Genomic DNA, 17,073 nt, shown 5'->3' on the forward strand with positions numbered 1-17,073 from the left:
CTCATCTAAACATTTTAGATCCATTAACTCGCATAATCCTCACTGTAACTTTTTGAGGTATGTGCTATTTTAAAGACATTATAGAATATGTCTATTTTACAGTTGAGGAAACTGAAGTACAGAAAGTTGATCTAAACTGCCCAAGATCATGCAGCTGCTAAATGGGACGGTCAGAATTCACACCAGGCTCTCTGGCTTCAGAGTGGGAAAGGGATGCCCACAAAAGCACTCTCTCCTTGTGGGGGGGATACACGTTTTGCCCGTGGGTGTTCACTTTCACACTGTAGTGCTCCTTTCCCAAGCTGATTTCATGTGACTAATAAATTAGACTCGGAATAAATGTTGACTCATTTACAGGTTAATCACGGCTTCATTCCTGGACAGATAAGAAATCGGTTATTTAGTTTTGTCTGAAGTGATTTGGGAATTCCCCCAGGGTGACTTCCTGGAGTGGGTCAGAAAGCCACCTACCCACATTGTTAATAGCTGTAGTGTTCTGCTTGGTTCAATGATGACAGGAGACTGGTAAAACAAAGAGGGCAAGAAACTAGCAGGATCCGAGAAATAAAAGTTATTCAAATTTAGGTTCTCCTTAGTTCCTGGGCATTTTTAGTTTGTTTGTTGTTTAATTTTTAAGCTTTGACTCAGACATGAGTGATGATTAGCTAATACAATTCATTATACCATTACACATGATGATGCTGTATATTGTGAGGAACTTGTTTTAAATTTAATGTTATCACATTTTTAAAAATAATTCTTGCTTTCTATAGTGATATGTGTGGTATCACTTTCAATAATTTGAAAATATTCTTTTTTTAAAATTTTATTTTATTATGTTATGTTAGTCACCATACATTACATCAATTTGAAAATATTCTGTTGGGATCCCTAATTCTTAATCCCATCTGTGATCCAGTTGGGTTAACTGCCTCTTTTAGGGATAATTTTGGAGGCATAAAAATGGTAAATACATTTTTTTCATTATTAAAATTCATGTTTCATTACTAAAATTCACAAGACAGTCAAGGAGAGAGAGAGAGGCAGTATTTAAAAATTATTATATGGTATGAATTGATTCCATAAATACTTACTGGGCTCCCACTATATTTTCTAGGCATAGAGGATGAAGTTGCAAGGAAGACAGGCTAAATCCTTAATCTCCGAATGTTTAGAGGGTAATAAGAGGAACAAACAAATATATAAATAAATATTAGGTAATGATAAGTTCTATGAAGAAAAATTAACCGGGTGAAGGGGGTAGAGAGTAATGGAGGCAACTGGGATTTTAAAATCAGGATTTCAGGGAAGACCTCTCTGAAGTATTCTTCTTAGTGTGATAGGAAGTTACAAAGATTTGATTTCTTATTTTTAAAAAAGATTTATTTATTTGAGAGAGAGAGAGAGTGAGCAAGCAGAGGGAGGGGCAGAAGGAGAGAATCTTTTCAAGCAGACCCCACACTAAGCTCAGAGCCTGACGTGGGGCTCAATCCCATGACCCATGAGATCACGACCTGAGTCAAAACCAAGAGTCAGACGCTTAACTGACTGAGCCACCCAGCTGCCCCTTGATTTTCCATTTTAAAAGGTTATTCTGGCTACAAGGAGAAAAGTAAGTAGGAGGACAAGAATAGAATCAGGAATACCAGTTACGAGTCTGTTACAATATTTTAAGTCCTCAACCCTACCTGTATATTAGAATCCTCTGGAGGTGATTCTAGACAGACCCAATCTAAACTAATTATGTAAGAATCTCTGGGAATAGGGTCCAGGAGTTGATATTTCTTAAGGCTCCTCTGGCAATTTTAATATGTAGCCAGGGTTGGAAAAGGTTGTGGAAAAAAGATGTCAGGGGATGGATCTAGAGCAGTTATCTATATCTATTAGGAAAATATAAAAAACCCCAGAATGTTTAATTTTAACTTTTTTTTTTTTAAAGATTTTATTTATTTATTTGACACAGTGAGAGAGGGAACACAAGCAGGGGGAGTGGGAGAGGGAGAAGCAGGCCCCCCGCGGAGCAGGGAGCCCGATGTGGGGCTCGATCCCAGGACTCCAGGACCATGACCTGAGCCAAAGGCAGACGCTTAACGACTGAGCCACCCAGGTGCCCCTAATTTTAACTATTAAAACAGGAACGGATCTTCATCTGGATCTATTTTCTTCCTTAAGGAATATGGTTAGATCAAAGAACAAAACCCATCCTTAAACAAAGAGGAAAATAATCATCAGGAAATGATGAAAATGGATATTGATTAACAAGCATTAACCAATATAATACAAAGAAGTAATGGTTAATGAAAATGTTTGTTTGTGTCATGTTTATTTCTTCAAATATTCTGATATGTAGCCCAGGTTTGAAAATGACTATAGAAGGATATGGGAGGCTGGATCTGGAGCAGTTATCTCTGTAGGTGGCTAGATGTCGGATACAGGGTATGTATGTTTTGTGGAGGCATCAGGGAGATGGAAAGTGAGCTGAAAAAGAAAGATGGGGTCAGGATTGGTCTCCAAATTTAGTCCTGAAAAATTGAGTGAGTGATGATTGAATAGGAGAAATGGGAGAAAATGGGTGGAAAAGCAGGGATATGTGTGTCTCTGTGTGTGTAGGTGTGGGTGGCTATTGAAATCAAGAGTATCACTTTGTACTTCATAATGTAGAGAGTGCTAATCAACTCTAAAACGGGGTGTTAAGTAGAGAGTTAGATAGAGGTTCACAACTGAATTATCAGTTTCCTGAAATAATTGTCTTCAATTTTGTATGTTTCTTGTTTATATTAACTAGAAAATTTACCCCATTATTTACTTCACTTGTAAAGGCAGCCTTTGTACATTAAAAATTTTTTTTCCATGTAATTTTATTTTAGTTTTTCTTTCTAGATTTTTAATGTATACTCATAAAGCTACGGTACTGCAGATAGGCATCTTGTAAGAGAGTGCCTTATAAGTATGGTTACCCTTACTTCCAACAAAACATTATGGATGTAGACTTCTGGGAAATAGTAGAAGGTCATAAATGCCAGAATATTTTTGCGTCAAAAACACTGCAAAAATTTACTATTTTTTTAATTTAAATTTTAATTTTTTAAAGGAATTAATAGTTAGCTAGCTAATTATGAAATTCCAGAGCAACTTTTCCAAAACTTACTCAACTAAAGAGCATCTTTAAATTCATAACATACTGATGAACAGTAAGAGGAGCTCAACAAATATAATGGGCTCCTGAATTAAAATAGCAGAAAGTGGGCTTTTAGATTAATTGTTACAAGAAACAATCAAATTTATCCTGTATTTAAAATGCAATGAATTTTAAATAATATTACAGCTCTATATTGAAACTGTAAGACAAGACACACAAACCAGACAAATACAGATCATGAATTAATGAATATCAAGTGGGTGATATACACAACATGTAATTAACTGCAAAATAAAACTTATAGCTAAAATATTTTGAATATTTACCATTGCTAAGAACTATGCCAAGCATTTTACATGTGTTAATTCTATATCAGTTGGAAATACTTTTTTTTTTTTTTCCCCAGTTGGGAATACTGTTAGCTACAATATTCAATATCAATCATTGAAAAACACACAGTTCATTTTTCTCATGTTAAAAGGAGTCTGGCAACTGACATTGGTTTGGTGGCAGTGGTTTCTGGCAGCATTTATCCTATCCTTTTGGCCTTGTTCTCCTAGTTGTAAGCTATCTCTCTCAGCTCCAAGCAGTGTGTTTGTGTGGAAAGCCAAAGAATGGAAGGAAAAGATGGTCCCGGTCACATCCGTCTCCTTTTATCAGGGAAGGCAATGCCTTCCAAAAGCTCCAACAAGATTTCTGCTTTTGTTTCCTCTGCTGACACTGTCACTTAGCATCCCAAGTTGCAAGGGAGATTGAGAAATCGAGTATTACATTTTTTTAGGCTTCATAGTGGAGCAGGAGAAGGGAAAAGAAGGTTGAGGAAGGGTGTTGGGTTAAGCAGCCAACAGTGACTGTCACAAACCCATGTCATCCTTATAAAAACCCTACCAAATGGGTACTGTTTTTTATTGCCATTTTACAAATGGGGAACTAAGACGTAGAGAAGTTATGAAACTTGACCAAGGTCCAAAGCTAAGAAATGATAGAACCAGGAATCAACTCAGGTGGTCTGCCTCCAGAGTCCACGCTCTTCTCAGCCACCCCTCTACGTTATGGAAATAAAGCCTTACATGATACCACATTGTGTCTTCTCGTGTGAATGTTCTCTCATATCATGTCCTAACATACTCATGAATGCCATGTTGTTTTTTACAACAGGCAAAGTATTACCTAAAAATCAAATAAATATTTGCTATTGCAGTTATATTTTCTTACTTGACTAATAATAATAAACCCCATAGTTAACTTAAATTTGTAAACACTCTCTTTCAAAGAATTCTATGCATTTTCATGCATAGTTTCATACCTGTGATTTCTTCATAAATCCTGTAAGAAAAAGACAGCGGTAGGTATGACCATTTGCATTTGATAATGGAGAATACTAGATCAAGGTTGTGTCAAAGGGATCAGAGACTTAAACTCAGATCTACAGAAAGCCAGGGCATTCTTCATTAGACACCTGCAAGTATAGGTGTTTTTACTTTACGACAAATTTTAAATAAATTTACAGAAGAATCAAACTAGTGTTACATTAAAATTTTTCCTACCTAGGCAAAGGCTTAAAACTTTAAAATTGAGCATGTAAGAGGTGCCTGGATGGCTCAGTCGGTTAAGCACCTGCCTTCGGCTCAGCTCATTATCTCAGGGTCCTGGGATAGAGCTTCACATGGCATCAGACCTCCCTACTTAGCAGGGAGTCTGCTTCTCCCTCTGCTGCTCAACCCCCCCCCCCCCACTCGTGTTTTCTCTCTCTCTCTCAAATAAATAAATAAAATCTAAAAAAAATTGAGCATTTAAATATATCTTCATTTCCTTTCTTAACAATGGTCTCTGAAGTACCATATTTTATAAGAGCTAGTTCTATTGGTTGCTTGAAATTTTGACAAATTTTTATGGCTCTATTTATATAAACTATTACCCCAAGTAATTGTAAATTTTCTGCAGGAAATGAATTGTACACTTTGTTGTTATTGTTTGAAAGAAATTAAAAACTCACTGATATCATTTATGTCAAGTATTTTTTCTGTTGGAGTCAATCTTTTGTTTCTTGTAATCAAATTAATTTTCTTCCTTACTAATTTTTTCCTTTTCTAATAGGCAACATTGACTTTTTAAATTTCTGCAAAGTTTTGTAAATAAACAAATAGATCATTATTTCCCTTTAGTAGACTTCTTGTTTGCATACCACCATGTCAAATAGCTTTCGTCTTTCAGTGTTGTGAGTTTACGGAAGATGTCGATTTAACTCTGGAAAACGGATTTATGCAGTCATTGTTTTTTTTTTTTAAAGATATGCAGTCATTGTTGCCATAGAATGCACATAAAACAGTTGCTGTGAACTTGTAGAAAATGACCTCTGGCACATATTTTTATCATTTCATATCATTTTTATTATTAAAAAATGTGTATTTATATGTGTGCAGTAATTAAAACTATAACTTGCATGTTTTCGGCTTAAAGCTATGTTTGGAATTGTTATATTAACATAGACCAATAGTGTAGATGGAATTTTTTTTGGCCTCCAAGAAAAATTTCAGAAATGTACCTCTCACAGTTTGTTATTTGGAGAACAAACAGATCTCCAAATGGGGGCTATTTGAATGGTATTTATTATATTTTGTGAGAGAGAAGCAGCTGTCTCCTTGCTCTGACCTGGCTTTATGGCCATTGTTTTTCTTATACGTGTCCAGATTGCATAGTATACAGATTGGCCAGGCCTATATGAGTTATTAATAGGTAATGAGCTAAAGAATAAATCTTCTGAAACTCCACAGTTTTATGCTGAGTGTTATCAGCAAGAAAAACGGAAAGCAACAACACAAAGAAGAAAAGGCATATTTAAGGTGGAAATGGAATTACTATTGAGCACCTACAATATGTGGGGCCTTTTTCATACTCTTTTATTTAAGTCAGGAAATCACCCTGAGAATTATGTGTCAGCCCTATTTTGCTGGAGAAAACCGAGGCTTAGAAAGTTTAAATACCTTGATTAGAATCACTAAGTCTGAGGCTTGGATTTGAACCCAGTCTCTTTTGTTCCACAGTTGTGCAAATATTGCCTGACACCAAGATAGGCTTTGAGAGGGGCACCTGGCTGGCTCAGTGAATAGAGCATGGGGCTCTGGATCTTGGGGTCATCAGTTCAAGCCCCACATTGGGCACAGAACTTAAAAAAAAAAAAGGCTTTGAAAAGCACAAAGAAGGAGTATTTCATATTATACTGTAAATGTATTTACTATAAAATACCATCTGCCAGATAGAGTCATTTTATCAAATTCTCCATTTTTAGGAAGCAAAGGTGAACTATTATTTGCTGGGCAAAGGTACACACAAAAGCCCTGTTTAATGCATTTATGTTTTGCTGGGAGTTGCCTGAAAAGTCTGACTGCAGCACCCACTCCTTAGCATGGTGAAGAATGCAATAGTGGAACGCACTTGGACCCCCGGGAGCATGCAGGTGGAAAGGCCAAGGAGAAAAATACGCTAGTTGTAGGGAAATCCCAAGAATGTCACAACCTTGAGTAGGAGTTAGCGCCAGGGGATGGGAGAGAGGGTAGCTAGTTTAATCAAGTAGGCAAAACACAACAAAAGGCAAGCTCAGGCGAAAGATGATACTCGACAACAGAACAACAGAACAGCTGTGGCTTCTGATCTATCCATCTTCTAATGGGGATCAGGAGCCAGGTCATGAAAGAAAGAGGATGAGCAACAACCCTGCAGTGCCCTTCCACTTTTAATCCCCTGCTGCACACGTCGATGCTGCTTCTTGTCACTCTTGGGACCTCAGTTTGTAACACTCTTCCCCTTGCATATTCCTCTTTAGCTTTCCCTTAAACACACCAGATTCTCTGCTGACTTTTCTTTACTGTAGCTGTTCCTTCTGCCTGAAATGCTTCCCCCCTCCCCGAGACATCCATTAAACCACTAAACTAATCCATTCACCTCCTTTATGTCTTTGCTCAAATCTCACCTCTTCCAAAGGCCTATCATGACCACCCTATATATATGTTTTATATACATATATGTGTATATATATATCATTATATATATATATATATATATATGAAGGGGGAGGTGACATATTAACATTGTATTCATTTTAGGTAATGATTTGATATATGTATATATTAAGAAATGATGACCACAATAAGTTTAGTTAACATGCATCACAACACATAGTTATACATTTTTTTTCTTGGGGTGAGAACTTTGAAGATCTACTCTTTTTTAGCAACTTTCAAATATATAATATAGCATTGTTAACTATAGTCACCATGCTGTGCATTACCTGACCACTTTATTTAATACTTCAACTTGCTCCTTCATGCCTTACTCTACTCTCTATGTTTTAATTCCATAGCATTTACCACCTTCTAACATACTGCAGGATATTATTTGTTTATTTATTATGTTTATCCCCTGCTAGGGTATATGCTATAGCAGGAATCTGTGTTTTATTCCTGATGTATCTTATGACTCTAGAAAAGTGCTCCAGGCAAGCCAACTGAATGGGATGCCAATCACAAATGTCACCCATCAGCCTGTACCTGTAAGTTAGGCATATATCCCCAACATGAATAAAAATGAGAGTTGTAATCCCTAGGGATCCATTACTATTCTTCATTATCTGACTCCATCACCATCCCCTTGCTATTGTAGGACCGGAGTCTTGTGTTGGGTGCATCTCCTCCCCCAACAGGTGTCTCATATGTCTTCACAAATAAGTTTGGTCAGCTCTGGCATGGGTTCAACCATTTTCTCTTTTCTTCCTGTTCTAGTTTCCTTTCGCTGGGTGTCATGACTTCTGCTGCTTATTCTATATCTTCTGGGCAAGGCTATTGCTCTCATGAGAATCACAGGACTCCCCCCACCACCTTGGCTCTTTCTTAAGTGCTACCACTGAGTTGCTGGGAACTTGGTGATTATACAGATGTCTGTGAAAAGAGGCAAGATACCTTTATTGTGTAATGCTTTGCAGGAGGGGGACCCCAAAATATTTCCTTACTTGTAGAACTTGGCTAAGCAGCATGTCCTAATGAGAGAAATCATACTGTTCTTTCAATCACTTCTGCTTTCTAACTACTTAGTATTTTTTAAAATATCTGTTTGATTAGCACTAGCCCAAGTGCTAGGCATGCATTTTTTTTTAATTCTCCAAACAATCTTGAGAGACAAGTGTTATTTTCCAATTTTATAGATAAAGAACACAAGGTCAGAGAGCAAGTGTTGAATAGCTAGTAGCTATATGGTGGGATTCAAAGCCAGATTAGTTGGATCCTGTAGTAGATGTTGATCCTGCAACCTGATCCACTTTACTCGCTGACCATAGATTAAACTCAGTGAATTGCTCTCTCCCAGGGGACTAAGATTCTTCCTATTCCTACCAGTAGATCTTGAACAATGACTGAATTACATAGGGGGTTACAAAGGACTAACCATTTGCAACAAGGCGAGGCTAATTCTGTGGTGCAATTTATGCTCAGGAGCTTCCTGTGGGATCAAACTGAAATTAGTCTCTATCTCAGACACATTCTTGCTTCCTTTGACCTATTCTATTTCTTTCACTTTTGAGAGGACACCCCAATGAAACCCATCTCAGGCTCTTCTAAGGAACCTAACCTAGGACAGACTCCTAATCCTATTTTCTTTCCTTCTTTTTTTAAAGATTTATCTATTTATTTATTTGAGAGAGAGAGAAAAGTGAGTGGGGGGGTGTGGAGGAGGGCATAGGGGGATGGAGAGGGAAAAGCAGACAAAAGACCCCTACATAGGGCTTGATCTCAGGACCCTGAGAGCAGGACCCTGAGATCAGGACCTGAGCAGATCAGGACCTGACCTAACTGACTACAACATCCAGGCACTCCTCCTAATCCCATTTTCTAACCACCATAATACTCTGCCTTTTTTTTTTTTTTCCTGTTGGACCAAGAGGGTTTACTCAGTTCTGTCTTTCCTTAGGATAAATTCTTTCTCAGAAGGTTCCTGGAATGCTTATGTAAATGGGTAAGGCAATAGATTGAATGACTGTGGTGAATACATCTTGTGATCAAGCTTAGTTGCTCTTATATTCTGTTCTTTACGCTGAGAGTAGTTTAGGGCCCAACATAGATACATTTTTGTAATCAGGCATGTGAGCTGCTGGCCCAAGGATATCCAGGGGAAATTTCAGAATATATTCCTCTGGGTAGAATTAGATTTAATATTTTGCATTTTTTTTTCTGTTAATGAAAATTACATAAAAAAGAAAACCCCCACAAACTTGGAATACTTTCTGATAACAGAAAACTAGGTTCTGTGGAAGAGAATGTATTTTCTGTATTCAGAGTGTTGTGGGTTTTTGCCTCTAGATCTTCAGGTGCCTGTTAAGTATTGGATGTAATACATAGTTTTTGAGAAACAAGTTGCATGTATATCCAGGATTTTAAAATGTATATACGTAATAATAAGTATATATTATAAAATGTCTGACTAGGAGTTGGAAATACTAAAGATTAAGAAAAAAATAATTAGGCCAAGTGGTGTTCAGGAAGGACTTTGTGTTTTCAAGCAGCATTAATGTAACTACCATTGGCTGACTAAAATGTGTATCTTATCATTACAAATAAATTCTGTGTAATCGATCCATGCAATGCATTCCATTGGAGGCCCTTTTTGATTACAGATTGCTTGCTTTGACTTCAAGGTCAGGGAAGCTGGTAGAATTTGTAATGAATGGTATAATTGTTGAACATTTAAGCAAATACAATCTATTGGGGGATGAATACAATGATTTACGTAAGGGGAAATCATACCACCCAATCAGGGTGAGTTCAGTGAAGTGATAAATACTCTCTGAAAAAAGAGGAACAAGTAGATGTAACTTATTAACATTAGAATAAAGGCCTTTGACAAAGTCGTCCTTCTCCCTGCTGCATCCCACCATTCCCCACACACATCCCAAAACACATTCACACCAGAATCTCTCTCTTAAGACAGACTATAGGGTTGGAGGAAAAGCTTTGTTTTATTTAGGAACTGACTTCGAAATCAGTAACAAAGAGTTGGTAGAGTTACCTATTTAAAAAGAAAGTTTGGGGGCGCCTGGCTGGCCCAGGTGGTGGAACATGTGACTCTTGATCTCGGGGTTGTGAGCTTGAGCCCCACGTTGGGCGTAGAGATTACTTAAATAAAAAACAAAAAAATTAAAAAAAGAAATTCAGTAGCTGGCTTTCTCAGTAAGAAGTGCTGATGTTAGTGTTAAAAATGTACAAATCAGGCACTTACATTAAATCACCAAGTCATAATCACATAACAAATGCTTTATATGGATGTCGTAAAAATTAACAAAGGGGTTTTTAAAATCTGAAAAGCTAGGAGAGAAGACAAAAAAAAGATAGTTAAACTTTTGTATGGCTCAGAATAAGATAAGGTGTATGCCTAGAAATAATTTGAATTATCATTGTGGAGACATGATCTTATGAGAGTCAGTGTAGACCTTCCCTAGAGATTTTGGGAAGGTAAAAATGATGGTTTAAACATTTTTAAAATTTAATTTATTTAGTAATTTCATTGTGGTGAAATATACGTAATATTTACCATTTTAACCATTTTAATGGTGTAATTAAGTAGCATTAAGTACTTCACCATATTGCACAACCATCACATAATTTTTTCCATTTCCCTAACTTTTATCATCCCAAACAGAAGCTCTGTATCTATTAAACAATAATTCCCTATTTCCCTCTCCCCTTAGCTGCTGGTAACTTCTATTCTACTTTCTGTGTCTATGAATTTGCCTATTTTAGATACCCCCTGTAAGTGGAATCATATAATAGCTGTCCTTTTGTGACTGGCTTCGTTCACTTAGCATGTTTTCAAGGTTCATCCATGATGTAGCATGTATCAGAACTTCATTCTTGGTGGCGCCTGGGTGGCTCAGCCGTTAAGCATCTGCCTTCGGCTCAGGTCATGATCCCAGGGTCCTGGGATCGAGCCCCACATCGGGCTCCCTGCTCAGCGGGAAGCCTGCTTCTCCCTCTCCCTCTCCCCCTGCTTGTGTTCTCTCTCTTGCTGTGTCTCTCTCTGTCAAATAAATAAACAAAATCTTAAAAAAAAAAAAAAGAACTTCATTCTTTTTTTATGGCTGGGTAATATTCCATTGTATATACTTTTTTTTTTTTTTTTAAAGAAAGTGTAGGTTTTAAGCCATGCACTATGTTAAATATTTTATGGATAATATCGCATTTAATCCTCACAACAAACAATGGGAGAGGTACTACTATTATCTTCAGTTATAGATGAGAACACTGGGGCCTAACAAGTTTAACTGACATGTTTTAGTTAGTGGTAGAGATCGAATCTGAACTAGGTCTGTCTCTAGGTTCCAGTCAATTAAGCAATATAGTGTACTACTACCTTACTGTTACGTTCTCTCTTGAAATATTCATATAGTTTTGATCAGTGAATTTCAGGAAATACATAGAGCTGTAGGAAAATGTATAGAGAATGACATTTTAGAATAAACAAAGAATTGGAGGATATCTGCTGTCCCCCCTTCCCTCAATTAACAAATAGAGAACTTTTCCCCTGAGTAGATGAAGGTAGAAAAGGAAAGGACTGGAATTAAAACCTGAAGGCTATCCTTAGGAGAAGTAGAATCTTATTTGACAAATCTTGGAATATTAGAAATAGAGATTTTCCCTTAAAAACTTTGGAAGTGATGGGCGCCTGGGTGGCTCAGTTGGTTAAGCGACTGCCTTCGGCTCAGGTCATGATCCTGGAGTCCCGGGATCGAGTCCCGCATCGGGCTCCCTGCTCGGCAGGGAGTCTGCTTCTCCCTCTGACCCTCCTCCCTCTCATGCTCTCTCTATCATTCTCTCTCTCTCTCAATAATAAATAAATAAAAATCTTTAAAATAAAAAAAAATTTTGGGAAGTGAAAATTTAAGGTGAAGAGAATTACTGTACTGTTTTAGAAAGTGGAGGTCACAGAGTCTGAACATATAAATAGTAGCAGATAAGAATTTACATAGTTTATGTATTCTATTAGGAGAAAAATAAAGATGTTATGGGAGTTCTACCTTAATTTCTTTAATCTGGTTTCACAGAGGGCAACTCTACTGTTCTTCATCGTGTGCTGTAGCCACACTCTTAAAGCCAGACTTATGGGCTTCAGGGTTATCTATTACAACATCCACTTGCAGCAAACTGTCCCTCAATCTGTATTTTAAGTGAGAAAGAGAATGTGCAATCTCATTTCATCACTAGGCTAGTCAGACATACAATTTTATGTTGAAAATAGATCTCTCTTCTTCGGCCTTCTAGCCTGGGGTCCTTTTTTTTCCATGAGACTTTGCAGAACCAGCCTAATGTTTTCATCCCCATGATAGCCTTTCAACTATTTGAAGACAGCGTCATGTCTCTTCCTATCCCAGTCTTCCCTGGCTTGAGATGATTAGCAGCCAGGACTTGAGAAGCCAAGAGGCCAAAGAAATAAGCCTGGATTTTTGCTCTGAAGATCCTTGTGTATATCTAACAGGTTACAAAAGCTCTTAACTATAAAGTAAAAGATTAATAAATTGGACTTCATTAAAATTAAGTACTTCTTTCACCAAATGATACCATTAAGAGAGTGAAAAGTCAACCCACTGAGGGGAAGAGAATATTTATGATCTATTATATCTGCTGAAGGACTTCCACCAAAATACATGGAGAACTCTTAAAAATCAGTGAGAAAGAGGGAACACATAATCTAATGGAAAAATGAGCAGGTGAGCTGAGTAAGTATTTTATGAATGAACCCACTGAACTGGCCAGTACACATATAAAAATGTGCTCAAAATCATCAATTATCAGAAAATGCAACTTAAACCACAGTTAAATACTACTACTTACTCACCAAAATGACTCAAGTTAAAAACGAAAAAAAAAAAAAAAAAAAAAAACCAACCCTGGTAATACTCGGTATTGTGTTGGATGTGGAATGACCAGAGCTGCCCACATGCTGTAAATTATGAATGGGGCCTAATGCTTCAGAAAACTATTCCAATTTCTCCTAAAGCTGAACATATGCAAAACCCATGACCCTGATTTTCTACTCTTACTCCCAGATACTCCAAAAAGAAATGCAAAGACAGCAAACAACCCAAATGTTCATTAGGAATAGAATGGATACATTTATTAATATCATACATACAATGGGATACTGTGTAGGAATGAAAATGAATAGACCACTTTTATGTACAACAATATAGATGAACCCCACAAACATAATTTGAATGAAAGAAGCCACACACTAAGAGATCATATTGTAGAGTTCCATTTAGGTGATGTTCAGGCCAAACAAACCTATGGTGATAGGAATCAGAGTAGCCGTTTCTTTGGAGAGGAGGTAAGATTGAGAGGAGGGCTGTTTTGCTGGGACACTCTATTTCTTGATCTGGTGGTCCTTACTTGTATTCAATTTGTAAAAAGTCACTAAGTTGTCATGCATGACTTACCTGCTTTTCTACATGTATATTAAATTAAAAAAAAAAAAAGACAAGAAATGGGTCTAAAAATTTCAGTTCCCGGGGCGCCTGGGTGGCTCAGTTGGTTAAGCGACTGCCTTCGGCTCAGGTCATGATCCTGGAGTCCCGGGATCGAGTCCCGCATCGGGCTCCCTGCTTGGCAGGGAGTCTGCTTCTCCCTCTGACCCTCCCTCCTCTCATGCTCTCTGTCTCTCATTCTCTCTCAAATAAATAAATAAAAAAAAATCTAAAAAAAAAAAAAATTTCAGTTCCCTAAAATGCAAAGCTAACTGTGTGATTAAGAGTCCATATGTTCTTAGTAAGCACAATGCTATAGATTGAAACTTACACTGCACACAAAAAATTAAAGTTTGTATAAAGTTTCTAATAGAGAGACTCATTTCTTAATCCTCCTTCCCCAGAAAAAAGAATTCCCTTTTAGAGAATGAGAGCTGGGCAATAAATGAACCAATCACGAATGTAAATTTGCATTAATCTGGGGTTTTATAATATATGTGAAGTGTTCGGTGTAGATCTAGCCCACACGACGTCCTCAGTGAAGGCGCCTATTGTTAGCTTTGTTTAGCACTGCATCACACTGTAAACTTATTTTGAGTTTCCTAATGATAGCAACGTCAAAGTCTCTTTCACAAGTGGAACTGCTAGGAACAGGAAGCTCGTGCAAACTTTCAGACTTATGTCGGAATTCCTGTTTAGTTTTGTCCTGGTAGAACTTTCAATGTCCAGACCGTTGTTGAGATCTTTATGGGTTGGAATTCCCTGAGCTTCATTCTCAGCATCGATAGTAATGTCACTCAGGAAGGATTAGAGATAAAGCCCTGCAGACCATCCTTATGAACTGTTGTCGTGGCCCATTGTGACTAGTGATCAGACCCTTTTGGATACGGTCATTCAGTCCGTTACAAACACCACCGGTGAGACTCTCAGCCAGTCCATGTTAACTTGGTCAGCAAGGATGTGAAGATAAAAATGACACAAGAACCCCCCACCCCCCATTCTGACACTTTCAGATGTTTGTATTCTTACTTTAACACGGTAATTTATCTGAACTGTGTTAAATAGTGCAATATGTCCAAGTTCCAAACACTATTTTTTTATACTTCAATCTTAACTCACATGTGAGTGGTGAGATAATATGGTGGCAAATTAACCTGGCCTTATGAAAAATTTTAGAACACTATACATTTCTCCTTGTAAAATGTGCTTTTTCACTATGGGTGAAGCTTCCTTACTTTTTACTTTTCTCTGTTTTGCCAGCAGAGGGCAGGTGAGGAAGAGAGAAGAAAAAATAAACCTCTTGTTTACCTTGATTCCAACTAAACCCTTTTACAAAGCAGGTTATTTTGTTCTCTCTTTAATTATTCTATTTTGAAACAATTTAACTAAGTAGAAATTATAATTCTTAATAGATATATGTGGCCTAATAAATGAATTTCAAATGAAATTAGTACTTTGAATTTTTAATTGTGTACGAATCAGTGATTATATTGAAAATATGAATATTCTTTATATTTTGAGGCCATAGGTCCAAAATATCCTCTCTTAGTTTGGGTAATGCTGGTGAATTAGACTCCTTTTATGTTGGTTATCTAATTCGATTATGGATATGTTTATGTTCTTATTTTGCATATGTATCTTAATACAGCCATTGGTCATTACTTCAATATGCAGAGTTGTTAAGCATGGTTTACAGTTTCATTAGTCAAATAATGAGTCTGTATAATTGAAGGAAACCCTTGTGCAGTACTGTACCCCACAGGAATGTTTAAATATAGTTTTATTAGGTATATTAAGATGTTTTCTCTTGCAACTTTAAATTTGTTTAATCAATAATAAAACATCCTCTTCAAAACACTAGATGGTATGATAAACTATGTAATTCAACAGCTCAAGACAACTTGCATGTAACCTTTGTTTAATCAGAAGTCAAGCGGCACCTTGGATTTTTGCCTTCTTCGCTTGAATAATTCCTTTGTTCTGCAAGTGTAGGAGCAGAGAGAAACTCAATAGTTTCTCTCATGGGGAGGATACATCTTCATACTGCTTATTCCATGTACTGGGAATTCCTTCTTACCTCTCCTTATCGTGAAACTCATCTGTAAGAATCTTTTTTATTTTTAACCTGTCAAAAAAATTACACACAGTGCTCAGAACACTGCTGGTACATAGTAAGTTCTTTGTAAGTATTAGCTATTATTAGACAGGCATCTACTTATCTTAACGTTACTCCGTTTATTGAATTAGCCTGCAGGATCATGTAAGAAATTGAAAAAGTTGAAAAAAAAATGGATTCTTCAAGGGCGCCTGGGTGGCTCAGTCGTTAAGCGTCTGCCTTCGACTCAGGTCATGATCCCAGGGTCCTGGGATCGAGTCCCACATCGGGGTCCCTGCTCGGCGGGAAGCCCGCTTCTCCCTCTCCCACTCCCCCTGCTTGTGTTCCTGCTCTCGCTGTCTCTCTCTGTCAAATAAATAAATAAAATCTTTAAAAAAAAAAAAAAGGATTCTTCAATAAAAGGAAAAACCTGAAAAATAATCTCATTCTCGGAAGTCCTAATTGTATTCTTCATTTATTTGATGGGAAAAAACCTTGACTTGAGTGACTCTGAACACCTAACTCTATTGAGCAAATGGAAGCAATAATGTTTGTCACTTAGTTGTCTTAGACTAAATGCTTCCTGGTATTGTGAATTGGTGTTGCATTTCCTGACAATGTGTAATGAATACGTGATGGGATAAGATCTGGTTGTTTTAAAAGGACTAAGCTGGATGAGGAAGAAAAGTTTTACTTTTGATGAGGAATCCCCCTCGTCTTAATAAGTATTTAAAAACAATGAACAAAAAAGCGTTGCTTTTGATTATCCCCCCAAGGTAAGCTTATAGCTTGGGAAGCAGGTGGAGGGAGAATACAAGGCAGAGGTCTTCAGGACTGAGGAAAGAGGAAATTCTTCTGGTTGGCAGAGTGAAGAACACTCAGGCTTAGGGCTGCTGTGGCCCCCTCCTCACCGGTTCCCCAAATCATCTCTTCCTGCTCTATCAGGCCACTGTGTATATTTATTCCCATTTAATCTTCCTGAAATACAGTGCACTGACGTTGCTTCCTTGCTCAAAACCCAATACTGACTTCTTTTTGCCAATGATAGTAGGAGGGGGACCCTGTCATTTGTGACTCTGAACTACATGGTTCCAATCTGATTTCCCGTGTTCACTTCTTTCTCTACTTTTCACACACCAACCCAACAGTGCTGTTCCTAAATACGCTTCTCTCTGCTCAAGTCTTTCTCACTCATTTCTTGCCGTCAGTGGCTCCTTGTCTTTCAAGATCCATCTTCAATGACATGTCCTCTTGAAGACATTCTAATTCTTACCTGGAAATAACCTTTGGTGCCATTGAGTCTCATGGCTATTTACATCTGTAGAATGACTCTTA

The sequence above is a fragment of the Mirounga leonina genome, unplaced genomic scaffold (assembly GCF_011800145.1).
Source record: "Mirounga leonina isolate KUSES-001 unplaced genomic scaffold, KU_Mleo_1.0 Mir_174, whole genome shotgun sequence".
NCBI classification, from domain to species: domain Eukaryota; kingdom Metazoa; phylum Chordata; class Mammalia; order Carnivora; family Phocidae; genus Mirounga; species Mirounga leonina.